Source organism: Nasonia vitripennis, chromosome 2, assembly GCF_009193385.2.
Source record: "Nasonia vitripennis strain AsymCx chromosome 2, Nvit_psr_1.1, whole genome shotgun sequence".
NCBI lineage: Eukaryota > Metazoa > Arthropoda > Insecta > Hymenoptera > Pteromalidae > Nasonia > Nasonia vitripennis.
The window spans coordinates 31,072,485-31,086,376 of record NC_045758.1 but is presented as its reverse complement, the minus strand read 5'-3'; the positions used below and the strand labels follow the sequence as shown (position 1 = coordinate 31,086,376).

The window sequence follows — 13,892 nt, the reverse complement described above, 5'->3', positions numbered from 1 at the left end:
TTAGCGCGCATACTTCTGGCGATCGTTGTTATTATTATTACATATACACGTGATTTATGCCCGGCTCATTGTTTATCCGTTTAAAACGCCGGAAGATAAAGCCCTCGCATTGTGAGCGCAAGTGGAGCAGCAACCGGTACTCTCCCGTCCATTCAAGCGTCATGCGCCGGCTTGTGACTTTTTTTCGCGCGACGCGATTTGACGGTTGTAATGGGCTTTGTGTATGCCAGCACGCGTATATACGTATAGTAGCGATCCGTATCTTGATGGGGAAGATTTTTTGCTTTCTTATAAAGGAGGGTCTTGAATTATGCTAATGAATTCATCGACGATTTGCAAAGCGTTGTCGATTTCGAGAGCTTTTAGTACGTCGCTATAAACATTAAAATCCTTATTCCCGAAAAGCTCTCGAGCTAAAGTGAAAAAAAAAATTGTCAAACTACGTACGCATACTGATAGAGGGAGCAGTTCTCCGGCGGTAGCATGCACTTAACGGATTTAACTCCGGCGACTTTTTCCGCCACGCAGCGCGAAACACGACGTTTCCGTTATTTCAACGCCGCGCGCGCGTCGGTATTATTCAGCCGCGAAGACATGATTTTTCCTCCGACGTGACTACTCCCTCTTCCGTCCCTCTTCTTTCGCGAGTCGCAATCCTCTTTATGCAAATGAAGTATTTAGAGAGTCCGTGACTTTAGCTCGCGTCCGCGAATTTTCCGCGGGAACTTAATGCCGGCGGCCTCGTCGTCGTGTCTCTCTCAAGTTGCGAAAAGTCACATTAAAGTTGGAGAAAAATAAAATTCAGCCACGTAGCTTATCCGTAAAGTGACATTCTCTTATCTCTAACGTAAAATATGAAATAAACCGCGTAGAGAAAAGATTTTATTTCAATTCAATAGAGCGAGCTCGAATCGCCCGTAAAGCCACGCCGCAGTGAAGCGGAGACAATCAAGTCATTCGCATGTACAATGCGGCGCAGATCGACAGGAGAGAGGACTTCGCACGACGTTAGAAGAACAAGAGGCCACCCGTGGGGACTTGGCGTCGACGTGGCAGCAACGAGGTTAGCATTAGAGAGTGAGCCGATAACTCTCTTGATAGAGCCGCGGGCGAGAGAGTCTCTCCCGGGGGAGGACGCCGACGTCGTCGAGCTTAATGAAGTTCTCGCGCCATAACCAGGCCCCGATCATGCGGGAATTTTGCGATAATGCCTGAGAATGAGTGTGATAAGCCGTGTGAATTTCGAATGCGTTATATTATTTTGGAAAAGAGTCGCGCACCAGCGAATTCCAGAAAACAATTTTCAAACTAGAACATTAGACGCTACAACGAACAATCCAGAGAGACTTCGCTCTCATCCGCGAGCGTCGGCGTGTTTACAGCGAGTAGGTGACTGAAAACAAGAACTTTCGGCGGAGAGGGAATGCACTCGGAAACTTGGAAAACGATGCGGCGCACGCTTCTCTCCTCATTACCGGGAAAGGGTTTGTTTGCCCAGGCTGGCCGGACTGGCTCCGATAAACTAAATTCTCGACTCTCTAGCTCTCGTTCCCCCCAAAAGGTTAATTATTACGAACGAGCCAACTGATGAATGCTCCGTCGAGAGAGTTATGCGTTTCTCGTTTTGTTCAATTCCACAAAGTAACCGCGTGCATTACGAATTACAATCGCTCTAACTCTCGATCCATAGCGAATTGATAAGCCCGTTTACGCTCACTCGCAACGACGGATTTCCACGAGGAATACGCGCGCTCCAATTTGCCAGCGAACCACCCAGGGAAAACATCGCGATCGATTAGCTCGTCGCCCTCTCTCTCTCACTCTAAACGTTACCCCGTTAATTCTCCATCTCTATCGCGCGCGATTGTCATCTCGCGCAAAACTGCCGAGTCAAGAGCTATTTGTTCGCGCCAGTGATTTCAATTACGCTGCTGCGAAAAGAGTACACTTCTGATAATCACCATATCGTAAAAAAAGAACGGCGCGCGAATGTAAAAACCGTTTTCGCAACGCACATCCGCTCTTCATTATACTCGGCGCGTAAAAATCCGTCGGATTCAACAATAACTAACGCGTCGAACGGAAAAAGCCGCGCTCGCGACTCCCACGCGAACGACGAGTGAAAATGGACAGCCGTATTCGAGAGATGGAGCGCAGTGTTTTACCCTCCCTCCGGCGATCAATATTGCAGTTCGCGAACTCGTGTTGTGCGAATTCGTGTGAGACTTTGACGGGGGCTCAACGATATACTAAAACCGAAAAGTTCCAGGAAACGTTATAAAAGTATTATACTGTCATCGTAATGCAAAAAGCTCTCCCCCTTACCTCAACCCAATCTAAAACTCGTCGGCCAACTCGCAAATTCTAATTGACGCGCGCTTTTCCACCCCAGCAGCAACCTTTTTTCGCGGTAAAGTTTGGCGAAAAAAAGTCGACGCTTGCAGCGCGCGTCCCGGGAATTTGCGAGGGGACGACGACGACTGTTCGTTACTCTTGGCCTCAATTTGCATAGATAACTCTTCTTCGCGGTGTCAGCCGACCCGTATTTACATGCGGTCGGAGCTTTCAAGTTTCGCGCGCGTCGTTTCGAATCATTCTATTTTTACGGTTCGCGCAGCAGAATTTATTGTGCGATTCGAAATTAAGAAAAAGCTTCTCTCTCACGCAGCGGAAATTTCATTTCAAGCCTGAGAGCCAACGACCCCGCAAGAGAACGTTGCAATAACAAGCCCTGGACACTTTTTCGAGACTGTGTAAAGTGATGAAGAAAAAAAGCGGAGCTCGAGGCACGCGAACTTTTCCTGCGTGTGTATCGATTTTCTCTGTGTATACTCGTCGAACAACTGACAAAGCGAGGAAAAAACGAAATTTTACGTATAAAGGTTATCTCAGCCATTTTAATAAATCATATCACAAGCTCGACGTGTTCTAAGAGCGAGAGTTACGTACTTGCGAATTCCTTGTACGAGCTGTGCGCGCAGCGCAGACACACCGCATCGTCATTAAATATTCCCAGCTCGTAAATCGGGTAGTAAACTCGACGGTTTACGCCGCCCTCCGCTCTCGAATTTGGCTAATGATAATTTCGAAATTTCCCTCGCTGACACACAGAATTTCAATCGATCCGATTACCCGCCGCACGTATAGATCCCGTCGAACATAATATTAACGCTAAGCTCGCGCGTAATACCTTAATTTCGTTCCCGTGCGCGACGTGTAAGCTCGTCCCCCGAAAATCGACGCTACAGCGAAAACACGATTAAAACGCGCATAAAAGCTCTTTATCAACCTTCGACACAGCAACTTTACACCCCTTTGTCTCCGGTCTCTAATCTCAACACAACAACAACTGCAGCGGTCGAAAAAAAGAACAGCAACGGCCGCAATATACAGTACCTACAACCGAGAGTTTAAGATAAGCCTCGCGACTGCACAGAGCTCGGAACCTCCCATGCGAGCCCGTGGAACTTTTACGGGCAGTAAAAGCAGGAGAGAGAAAGAGAGAGAGAGAGAGAGAGAGAGAGAGAGAGAAGCATTTAAGAGAGGACGCCGGACTCGCGATAAATTTTGCGCGCTCGGAGAGAGAGAGAGCGCGAGCGATAAGATCGCCGTGTGTTTCTCTCTTTCTTCGCCGAGTAATTACCCGCTCGCGTGACAAGCCCTCTAATTACGATACGACAAGTGAGAGGGCAAGGGAGACGGGAGGGTTTTATTAGGAGTCGAACGACCGTTTGATCGCTGGCGATCGACGTCTGGCTGCACAGTGAACTATTGCCGGAGAATGGGAGCTTGATTTTACGATTCGCGTAGCGCGCTAGAATTATAATAATGAGGAATATTATTCCCGTATAATCTATAATTTGAAATTTCTGTTTCATACACACACCTAATTATTCGGAGAACCGGACATCCACGCGGCTTTATTGCACTGCACCGCGAGAGTATCGGAAAATCCAGCGGCAGCGGCAGTAATTTGCCGTCGAAGAATTCGCGCACGTATAATTCATTTATTATTATCCACGGCGAGACGCCTCGCGGACTTTAATAATCGCGTTAATCTTGTTTGGAAGAAATTCCCGGCCGGATTCTTCGCGGCGGGAGAGAGAATAAATCGTGATGAACGATCGGCACGTGAATCGTCGGAAAATGTGTATGTGTGTGTGTGTGTGTGTGTATAATATAAAGGAATCGATTATTCAGGCGGAATTGAAAAATAAAAAGAAGCGAATATAGAGACGAGTCGTCGACCTCGAGAAATAAAAGCCGTGTATTATGTAGAAAAAAAGGCGGAATCGCTCGGGGAAATTCGCGGAGAGCAGAGCGCGCGGAATTATGAATTTCCCGACAGCGGCAGACTCTCGGGAGGCCGCGAAATAATTCCCGAGCGCGTGCGAGCCGACGAGTAATTTCCGATATTCTATATGTATGCCCGTCGGGCGTTTGTATAGAGCTCGAATTTTAAGCGGATAGGGCAGCTGTGAAATAGGCGCGTTTTATTTTTGACGATGCGTCGTATGAATTCGCTCGAAAATTCAGCGGAATCGACTTTCCATTAGCGACTCCCGCAGAATAAGCGAGGGAAAACTCCGGTGCGAGGAAACTTTTAAATGGATACACACTGGCGGCGGCGTCCTCTTTTAATCCTGCGGGAGAACTTTTCTTATCGGAACGATTGTTGTTTATCGACGTGTTTTCACAGGCGTGTATGGACTTGCTGGTATTATAGACACGTCTTTGCGAAATTTTCTGTTCTCAGATGGACCTCACGTTCGGGGGTGTATGATCCTCTGGTGGTCGAGCGAATATTACCCGTGATAAGAGAACGAAAATGTAGTGGAGGATGTACAGAGGTATATATGAGGTGGAATAATAAGATAAAGGGTGTACGCGTGTGTGGAAAACGGCTGTAGCGCGCAATGAGACGATCGATCGATGAAGTGCGCGAAGAGTTTTGTGGAATTAACCTAGTTGTAAGATTCTGGGAATCGCTGGTATTTGTTCGGTTTAGTTCAAAGCTGCCTTTTATGAACGATATTATAACTGAAAACTATTCGAAGTTTTACGAATCTAAAACCGCCTGCAATTTTTAACACGTCGCTTCAGCCCTTTGATCTGGTTCGACATTCGGCCGCGAAATTGGAGTACCAGCACAAAATGCCGAAGGCAAAGTTCGCGACGAGGCCGAGGAATGCAGAACTCGTAAAGTGGGGGTGTAAAAGTGAGATGAGGAATTTTAAATACGATGTCGTCGTCGTCGCTGCGAGGCGGCTGCGAAAATAAACAAAGTATACGATGATGATTTTGGAGAAGGAAGTTTCTTGCTCATTGCGAAGTCGGCAACGAAGTTCAGACATACGCCGACTGCGGAATTTCTCGACACGGCTGAGTTCGAAATCAGGGAAAGAGTATACGCGAGCTGCTGAAAAGCGCGTAAAATGACAATGTTTCTCCCAACGCAAACAAAAGAGATCTACTAAAGTCTGTCAGACGCAAACTGGCGCATAATAGAGTCCAGTAGTATAGCATCGGACACTCATCCGTCACTAAATTACATTCTCCGGTTAATAGGCGGAATTCCTCCATCTTGCAGCTCTGCAGCGAGAGAGAGAGAGTGTCTCGCGCGAACGCATACATACATCTGCAGATAAGCACCGGCGTGACTCGCTTTGCATAGAGCCGCTGTATAATACAAGAGAGAGAGAGAGAGAGAGAGAGAGAGAGAGAGAGAGAGAGAGAGAGAGAGAGAGAGCAGAGTGTGTCCGGTGCGTCAGGCTTTGTGTGTATATCGCAGTAGATTCGGTCGAGTAAGACGTGAGTTATTGCGCCCATACGTAAGGCTTAATTACAGCGATGTCGCTTATCACCAAAGTGAGAAAAATTGTGTTTGTACGCAAGGAAAAAGTCGAGAATTCCATCAAGGAATAAACTACGCTTTTTACGGTTTCTTTCGCTCTCGTACGAGTGTCAGGTCGAATCGTCGTTTTTTGAAAAAGTGTAACCTAGTGACGTTGGATTTTGAAGGAAATATTTTTATATTGGAAAAATGCGGGCACCCGTATGCGTGAAGCAACTTGTCTTCCCTCGCGCGTTCTTTGACGTTCCCACGCTCTCACCCTCTCCTTTGCTTCTATTACATTTTCATTCTCGAATCGAAAGTTATAGTCGAGGAACACTTCGCGGCAGAAGTAAATTTATCGTGTCCCCGTAAAATCACGTGAAAAACACAGCCCTCGCGGAATATTATTATTCCCAGCAAAGTCAGCCAGCGAACTTCCTTCCCCCGCCGCGATATTTCGCGGAGCTTATGCTCGCCATGGCAATTTTTCGTCCTCGGTAGCGCGAAAAAAGGGAGCATTCGCGGAAAGTGGATCGGGAAATTCCCGACGGTCGACCTCGTTCCTTCACCGCATGTGTGTGAGAGAGAGAAAGAAGAGAAACGTTACTGTACTCTTCCGGGCTAGGGATGGCGAGCTTTTTGCCGGAGCTTCCTGTCGCGCAAGCTCGGCGATAACGGAACGACTTGCGGCGTGTGCAGAGAAAGACGCGCTTGACCCCGATCGCAGGAGAGAAAGTATAATCGCGGTCACGAAATCGCGATTAACTTTTGAGAATGTGCCCGAGGGTTCGCGGGAACACTGCGGGCTCGTTATACTGGCCCTGGGGGTGATGGAACAAACGGGGTGAAAACGGCGTCGGCTCATTTTTTTAAAAAGAAAAAAAAGTCACAAAATTAACTATCGATCCGCAGCAGCAGCAGCAAAAAGAACGAAAAAGGAAGCATCAACCCCCGGCACTTTGGCTCGAGAATCTCCCCGACATTCATAATACGGAACCACACATGCTGCCGCAGCGCGACCTAGTTTCCGCTCTCGGGGGTGGCGGTGATGTTATCTAGGTCAGATTCGCAGGGACTAAGTGCAGCTACGCCGCGGTGTTAATAAATCAGCGCGTGCACTCGACACGTACTGGCGAACGTCGCCGATTTTATCGTCGCTTCTCCAAGAGGAAGCTACTGCTCCACGGGGTGCGTCGACGAGCTTTGATGATCGGATGACAGGGCTCGGCGCGCGATGAAAGCGACGTTTACGTGATCATAAGGGGATGCTGCTCGCTTCTTTTATATTGCCCGATAAACGTACGGAGAATTTCGTCATCGCCGCGAGAAGATCATAAATCTTCACTAGACTTGCGCGAAAAAGCGTAATTAACGAAAGCTTCATTCGTAATAATTAATTCGCAAGATGGATCGTTGCCACCTCGCGCTTTCGCTCTTCGAGGCGTATGTGTGATATAATGTAATCTTCCGCTGGAAAGGCTTTTCGAGTAAGGAGAAAACTCTTCGGCGTCGTCGTCCGTTCGCGATGATTTATGAAGTGGCCCAAGCTCCGAGGCACAAAGCGGAGAATTTTCGGCGCCAAGCCGGATGACTCGCGATTGTTCGATGCGAGCAGTGACTCTTCGGACTTTTTTTTTAAATAAGATTAAAGTTGGATATTGTAGAAGACAGAAAGCGTAGTTTATCAAGGTAAGCTCCGCCGACCAGATACAACAATTCCTTTCTGCTTTCCTATTGCGACATCGCTATTCGATCAGTATCTAATCTTATCAGCGGAGCTGCGGTCCACTAAAAATAAAACTCATCTATCAAGAGACACACCGTCGAAAGCGACTAATCTCCAGATCAAGCTCGACTGCCCGGCATACTTTTATAAACCCATTACCTTCGCAGCTCTCGTCCCTGGCGTTCGCTAATTCCGCGCCAACTCTTTCAATCCGACCGCGTTTCGCCAATTAGACGAGAGGAGGAAAAGAAAGAAACACTCGTTATTTCGCGAAATCAAATTCAAAGTTCAGGGCCAATCACGTCGCCTATTTCCTCCGCCTAATAGATGCGCCGGCACGAGGTAAGAAGAATAATAGCCAAGAGAGAGAAGTTTGTTAATGAGAGCCCGGTCTCTGATTTACTTATCGGCCGGATAGTTTAAAACGCTTATCTCGTTCGGGGGGTAGGCCGCTCGACTCTCTCGTTTTTTCGCTCTCTCTCTCTCTCTCTCTCTCTCTCTCTCTCTCTCTCTCTCTCTCTCTCTCTCTCTCTCTCTCTCTCTCTCTCTCTCTCTCTCTCTCTCTCTCTCTCTCTCTCTCTCTCTCTCTCTCTCTGCTTCTTGAGCTTGATATCGAAGAAGAGATGAGATTTCGTCGATTTCGATTATACGCGGACATTGTTCGATTGCCCGCGGGAAATGAGATTCGGCTTTATTTCCATCCAAAGTAGATTTTTCTCTGTAATTATTTTTTTTAAAGCTTCGGCCCATCGGCTCTCTTCGTTGGAGCGTAGTTTGCTGGAAAAATTACACTAGTGCGCGTCGTAAATTCCATTATTTCAGCGTGACAAAAAGCCTCGCGGAAATAAAGAGCAAAAGGCCGCGGGGCACATTTTCCTCTCGTAAAAAACGACAAGACGTACGGCATTACGCAAATGAGAATATTCGCGACGAGGAAAAGGACAGTGCGGCAGGGGTGAATGTATGTGTGTGTGTGTGTGTGTGCGCGCGCGTGTGTGCATGTGTGTGTGTGTGCAGCTCGACGCACGAACAATAGTTTTTGACGTGCAGCCGCGGTCCGTTGGCTGACTCGCCGAGTATACAGTTGCTTTTCCCGTCGCTTTTCGCGATGGGGGAGAACGAGAGGAGAGGGACGACGATGACGGCTGTCAGCTCTCGCGAATTCTTACGACGCGATAGGCAGCTGCCAGCTAACTTAGGAAAAATTGATTTTCGCGGATAATTTTCTCTTTTCGAGCGATTTTTCTGGGTTACGCGTCGCAAACCTTGTAGTAGCTATCTGTAGGTTTTCTTCGCTAGAGTAATCAGCCTTTCAGCTTACCTGAAACAGAAAGGAAGGTTCTCGTTAGTTTCTGTGCTCAACGCGATGATGAGAGTAAAAAGTAAATTCGAAAACAGTTCAAACAGAAATCGAGAGGATTATATTTGCCCGGGTGTCTTTGATCTCGAAAAAAGATGCTCGAAAAATAATTAAATATATCTCGAGAGCTGAGCCGGCTCTCGAAGTTAGCTTCGCTCGAAGTTATCTGCAGAAACACAAAGGAGCGCACGTCGTTAGGAACTATACGGAGAGAAAAGAGAGGAAGCAAGAAGTCTCGAGACGACCCTTGGATTATTTTCAACGAGTGCAGTTGTCACTTTTATTTATCTTCGCTCCAACTATTAAACCAAGAGTAGACGTAGCTCGGAAATGAAAAATTTTTTATCCCGCGCGACAAGCGTCCTTCATTATTACGTCTCTGGATATAACAAGATCAATAGAGTCCTGCTTTATTCCCCATTTTAATATGCATCACATCTTCGAACATCGGGATATAACACTAGCAAAAAAAAAAAAACAGCAAGAAAATCTCCTCCCCGATAGCGGCGATTTTACGGCGGGCCGTTATAATACACTCCGACGGGTATAAAATCCGGCGTTAAAGGCGCGACAATAAAGCCTTTTGAGATGCAAATTTTTTCGGTAGACGCAGCCGTTGCCGTAGTCGCACTGTATTCCGTCGCTACCGACCGACGACGCCGATATAAAGCGCATAACGAAGAAGCTGTAAAAAATGTTACGACGCGGATTTTTATCCCAAGTGGATTTTCGGTAATTCGCAGGGATCGACGCACGGATATCGCTCGCTGGATTTGGTCTAAAAAAAAAACATTACTCGAAAAAAACGATTAAATTTTATACGCGCGTACATTACATTTCTCGTCCGCAAACAAAAGAACTCTCAGCCGGCGCGCTTTATGTTTTTCGAAACCCAGAATATTTTTTACTCCGTTTAATCCTCGCATTCGCTTGCGCATAAAAAAAAAACACGGAGCAAACAGACGCGAAAACCGCGCCCAGATTCGAACACGGCGCCGCGCAACCGATTAAAACTTGGCCGGACGAGGGGGTGGTTCACTCGTTCGTTCGATCGTTGCCCGGGAATTCGACGATGCTTTCGAGAGAGAGTCGATGGAAGAAAAATGTTTCCGCTTCTAAACGAAAAATTTTATTCGCTCGATATGTGTGTATGTGCGTTGCGTTGAATTAAAGATTCTCTGGCGCGCACTCGAGGAAAAGCAAATAAAACTCGATCCTTCAATATACTCCTCGCAAAAAGCAGCGGAGCGTCTCTTCCTGAGAGAGAGAGAGAGAGAGAGAGAGAGAGAGAGAGAGAGAGAGAGAGAGAGAGAATCCAGTGCGCGCGAAACAAAAGAAATCCTTGAGAGGGAAGCATCTCCCCCCTCCCGACTAGCATAAGCACATAGCATAAGCATACGCCGAAGCCCCTTCGGAGATGAATAAGACTCGCTCGCGTGCATTTTCTATATCCGCGCGCGAGCGGCAGCGCCTATATCGATCCGCGCGCTGTGCGTACAAAGCCCCCGCGTGCGCTTTCGCGGAAATTTATTTTCCACCTATACCAGGGAAAGCGATGAAAATTTCCCTGTACCGTGTGCAGTATGGGAGAGGATGACCGATCGAAGCTCTGCTGCTCCTGAATTTATAATCGCATGAATCATGCATGTCGAATTTTTCCACGCTGCATACATCTCTGCGTTCAATAGTCGAGTGCGAATAATTCTGAGCTTTTTAATCAAATATTTACGGATTCTCGCTCCGAGTGCAAGCTCCATGCACCCGTCGTAATTGAGCCTTCGGAGACAATGTCGTGCGGCTGGAGGCAGTTACAAAGGGGCCATCCTCAGCGCTCTCTCCCTCATAATTAAATACCTGAGCTGCACCGCAGAGAGGAAAGCGAATGTTTCAAGGGAAAGCCAATGACCGAAGATTAAATTTTCCGCGCGCTCAAGCTCCCGGAGAGAGCTTTTAGGCGCTAATTGGCCGGATGCTTGCGCGAGACTTTCGGGATCAACAGCGAGATATTTCACATGAAATTTCAGTATTATACGTATACGCGTTTCAAAGACGAAGCTATCTTCTGAGATTGATTTACGCATTTGTGCAGACAAGGGTGCAGTCGTTTTCGGGGACAGGGGAGAGCGGGAGCTTTCGGCAAAGTGGACTTTTAAAGTCAGACTCGAGTCTCGAGCTTCGGAAGAAGAGCCGGAAAAGTTCTCTCTCTCTCCAGAGAAGCGCGAGTGCCTTGTGTAATTTCGTTAGCGCCGAATGTACTTTTCTATCGAGAGTAACGGCAATTATTAGACTAAAAATTCTTACTATCGAGAAATTGCAAAAAAAGTAGATAATATCGTTCCACAAAACAAGCTCTCATAAATCAGCCAAACAACGCCACCGAAAGCTCGTTAAAGCATCGGATAGGCCGTGCGCGCGGCATAAAACACGAATCTCAGCTTTCAGCGCGTTCAACAATTTTTACGCTCCGACGAAAAATCCGCGAGTCAGATTTCAGAGAGCTGCGCTGCAGAGAGCTCCGAGAGTTATCTTGGCACACAGGCAGTTTCGCGTTCTCGTATATCGTCGACGCTGCGGCTATACACATGAGCCGCCGAAAAAGGGCCACACGGGAGTAACGGGGACAAGAGCCGCGATATACGAGAGCTTTTTTCTGCCGTACGTCGATGAGTGCAGGGAAAAAATGCTGCGTGTTGGGGAAAATTTCCGGGAAAACGAGTAAAGGAAATATCGGAAATTACAGGCTTACATGACGTAGAAAGTGGTTTTGACTCGTCGAGAGTCGGGGAATCGGTGCGCGAGAATTTGCATAACGCCTTTCTACGCCTGCAACCGAGAACGACTCGATAATCGCTCGACTCTCTCGAAATATAACATAATACGCACCCTCCAATCGGGATATACCTCTCGCGCGATAAATAATTCTACCGGGCGTTTTCGGGACTCGTAAATCAACTCTCTTAACGCGCAAAACTCGACGGAGAATATACAAGTTCGTGACTTTGTTATACACTCGGAAAAATAAAAATAAAACTGCGAAAAAAACTGCAGCGGAGCGGAGTAAAAAGTAGAGGGAGCGACCTGCATTAAAATCCGAGAAATATACGCCGGAATATCCTTGCGCCGAACTGGTGCGCGATATTTCATGCGCGTAGTTCCATCAATTTTACAGAGACACACACGAGGTATCGTATATGGCTTTACGCGCGATGCAGCTTTGTTATATTCTCGCGCCGGAAAAGGAGCAGGAGAGAGAGACAGATGAATAGAGACAGATAGACGAAATGGTAGCAAAAGGGAATGAATAAAATTTGAAGCTTGTACTGCTATTCTCCTCTCTGCCTTTTCGGCGACACACTTGTAAAATTCAGTTCGCAAAGTTACAAGTACAGAAATTCACGAAAAATTTCCAAAATAGAATCGACATCCATCTCACTCTCATCCCCTCATAAACATTTGACGGTATCACACAGCCGCGCGTGCAAAAAAAAACGAAGCTCTCGGATCGGAGCAACACACATAGCGGAAGGATAAGATTAACGAGCGCGATTTCCAACGATGCGAACGAAGCGATTTCGCTCATGGAAAACGACAAATGAAATCGTCGAACGCGTTCATTCGCTCTCTCTCTCTCTCTCTCTTTTCTACTTCGCGGATGAAGGAATCCGGAGAATCGAACGGAGAAGGAGGAAATAAAGAGGTCGCGGGATGACTCCACCTTGGCGATTCGCGGAATGAAGCTTTGTTTCCCGGGGCTAGCAGTGTTAATCTTCGATCGTCGGCGGCGCGAGCTTTTAGCGAAAGTGCTTTCTCTCGCAACGTACGTCTCTCGTTGGCTCGGTAAACTTCGCTGGGCTTGATTTTCCTGCGTCGATCGCCTCGAAAAATCGAAAAGAGTGTAATACTAAGCTCGTCGGTTAGGGAATATTAATACTCCGCACACGCGCGAGCTCGTCGACACCGCGAGGGCTATAGGGAAAAAGAAAAATATCGAGCGGTAGTTTCCAACTCGATAATGCGCGCTAACTCGCTCTAATGGAAGGTGCATCAAGCTCTACCAAAATTCAGCCCAGGAATATTGTACGAAATTCCCGTATTTATTTCCTCCACCGCCGCCGCGCGACTTGTTTAATTATACGAGTTTCCAACCCTGCACACACACAGCTTCCGCATATTCTCCGCAACTGTGCATAGCGTTTTATAGAGTTTGAGTAAGTTTCATCCTGTAATACTGCCGCGCAACGCAGCTCGACGAGAGAAGAAAGTTCGAAAGCTCTCTCTCCGCACAGGTGCATGTACTTATAGGTACACGAGGTATTACGAGTGGCATTAGCATGGGAAGAGCTTTCACTGTACACAATTAAATCCCGGAGCGTCGTTAGCGAGAAAAATCACTACTACTACCATTTGCGAGATAGAAAGAAAAAAGGGGGAGGGCATCTCTCATTAAATCCGCGTGTATACTTTGATGCGCGCGACTGACTAACGCGCGTCGCTGATGCTTTTTTCCTTACGAGAGCGAATGAATCGATTAAGCCGAGGGAGAGAAAACTTCCCCCTTCTCTCTCCCCGGGACTTTTTAAACTTTTAACGATCCATTCGGCGGATTAAAATCGAGGCTCGCTTTATATACGGGAAGGGAACGCGTTTATAACGGAAGACAAAGGGAAGTTCGGAAAAATGAGGATCACGCGCTAATGGCGTTTTTTCTCTCGAGCTCGCGCTTGTTAGGGAATTTCGGGTGACTGAGCGGGTGTACGAGCGATTATTCTAAAAATTAAGAAAATATTTTCTCGCGAAGATCCCGCACTGCCGGAGAAAGAGGTACCAAGGAGAGGAGCGTTTGATCGCAAGCTCACGATATTACTTTCGTAATTTCCTTTCATCGATATTAGTTCCCTTCGATATCACACTCGGGTCAACGACATCTCTATCAATATACGACGACGCGAAGAGAGAGAGAGAGAGAGAGA

The 13,892-nt window shown here is 47.2% G+C and overlaps 1 protein-coding gene across 7 annotated transcripts in view; it reads right to left on the bottom strand.

Moving 5' to 3' along the window:
- LOC100122131 (zinc finger SWIM domain-containing protein 8) overlaps positions 1-13,892 on the bottom strand; it is a 61,975-nt gene that overhangs the window by 17,439 nt on the left and 30,644 nt on the right. The gene's annotated exons all lie outside the window — the stretch shown is intronic.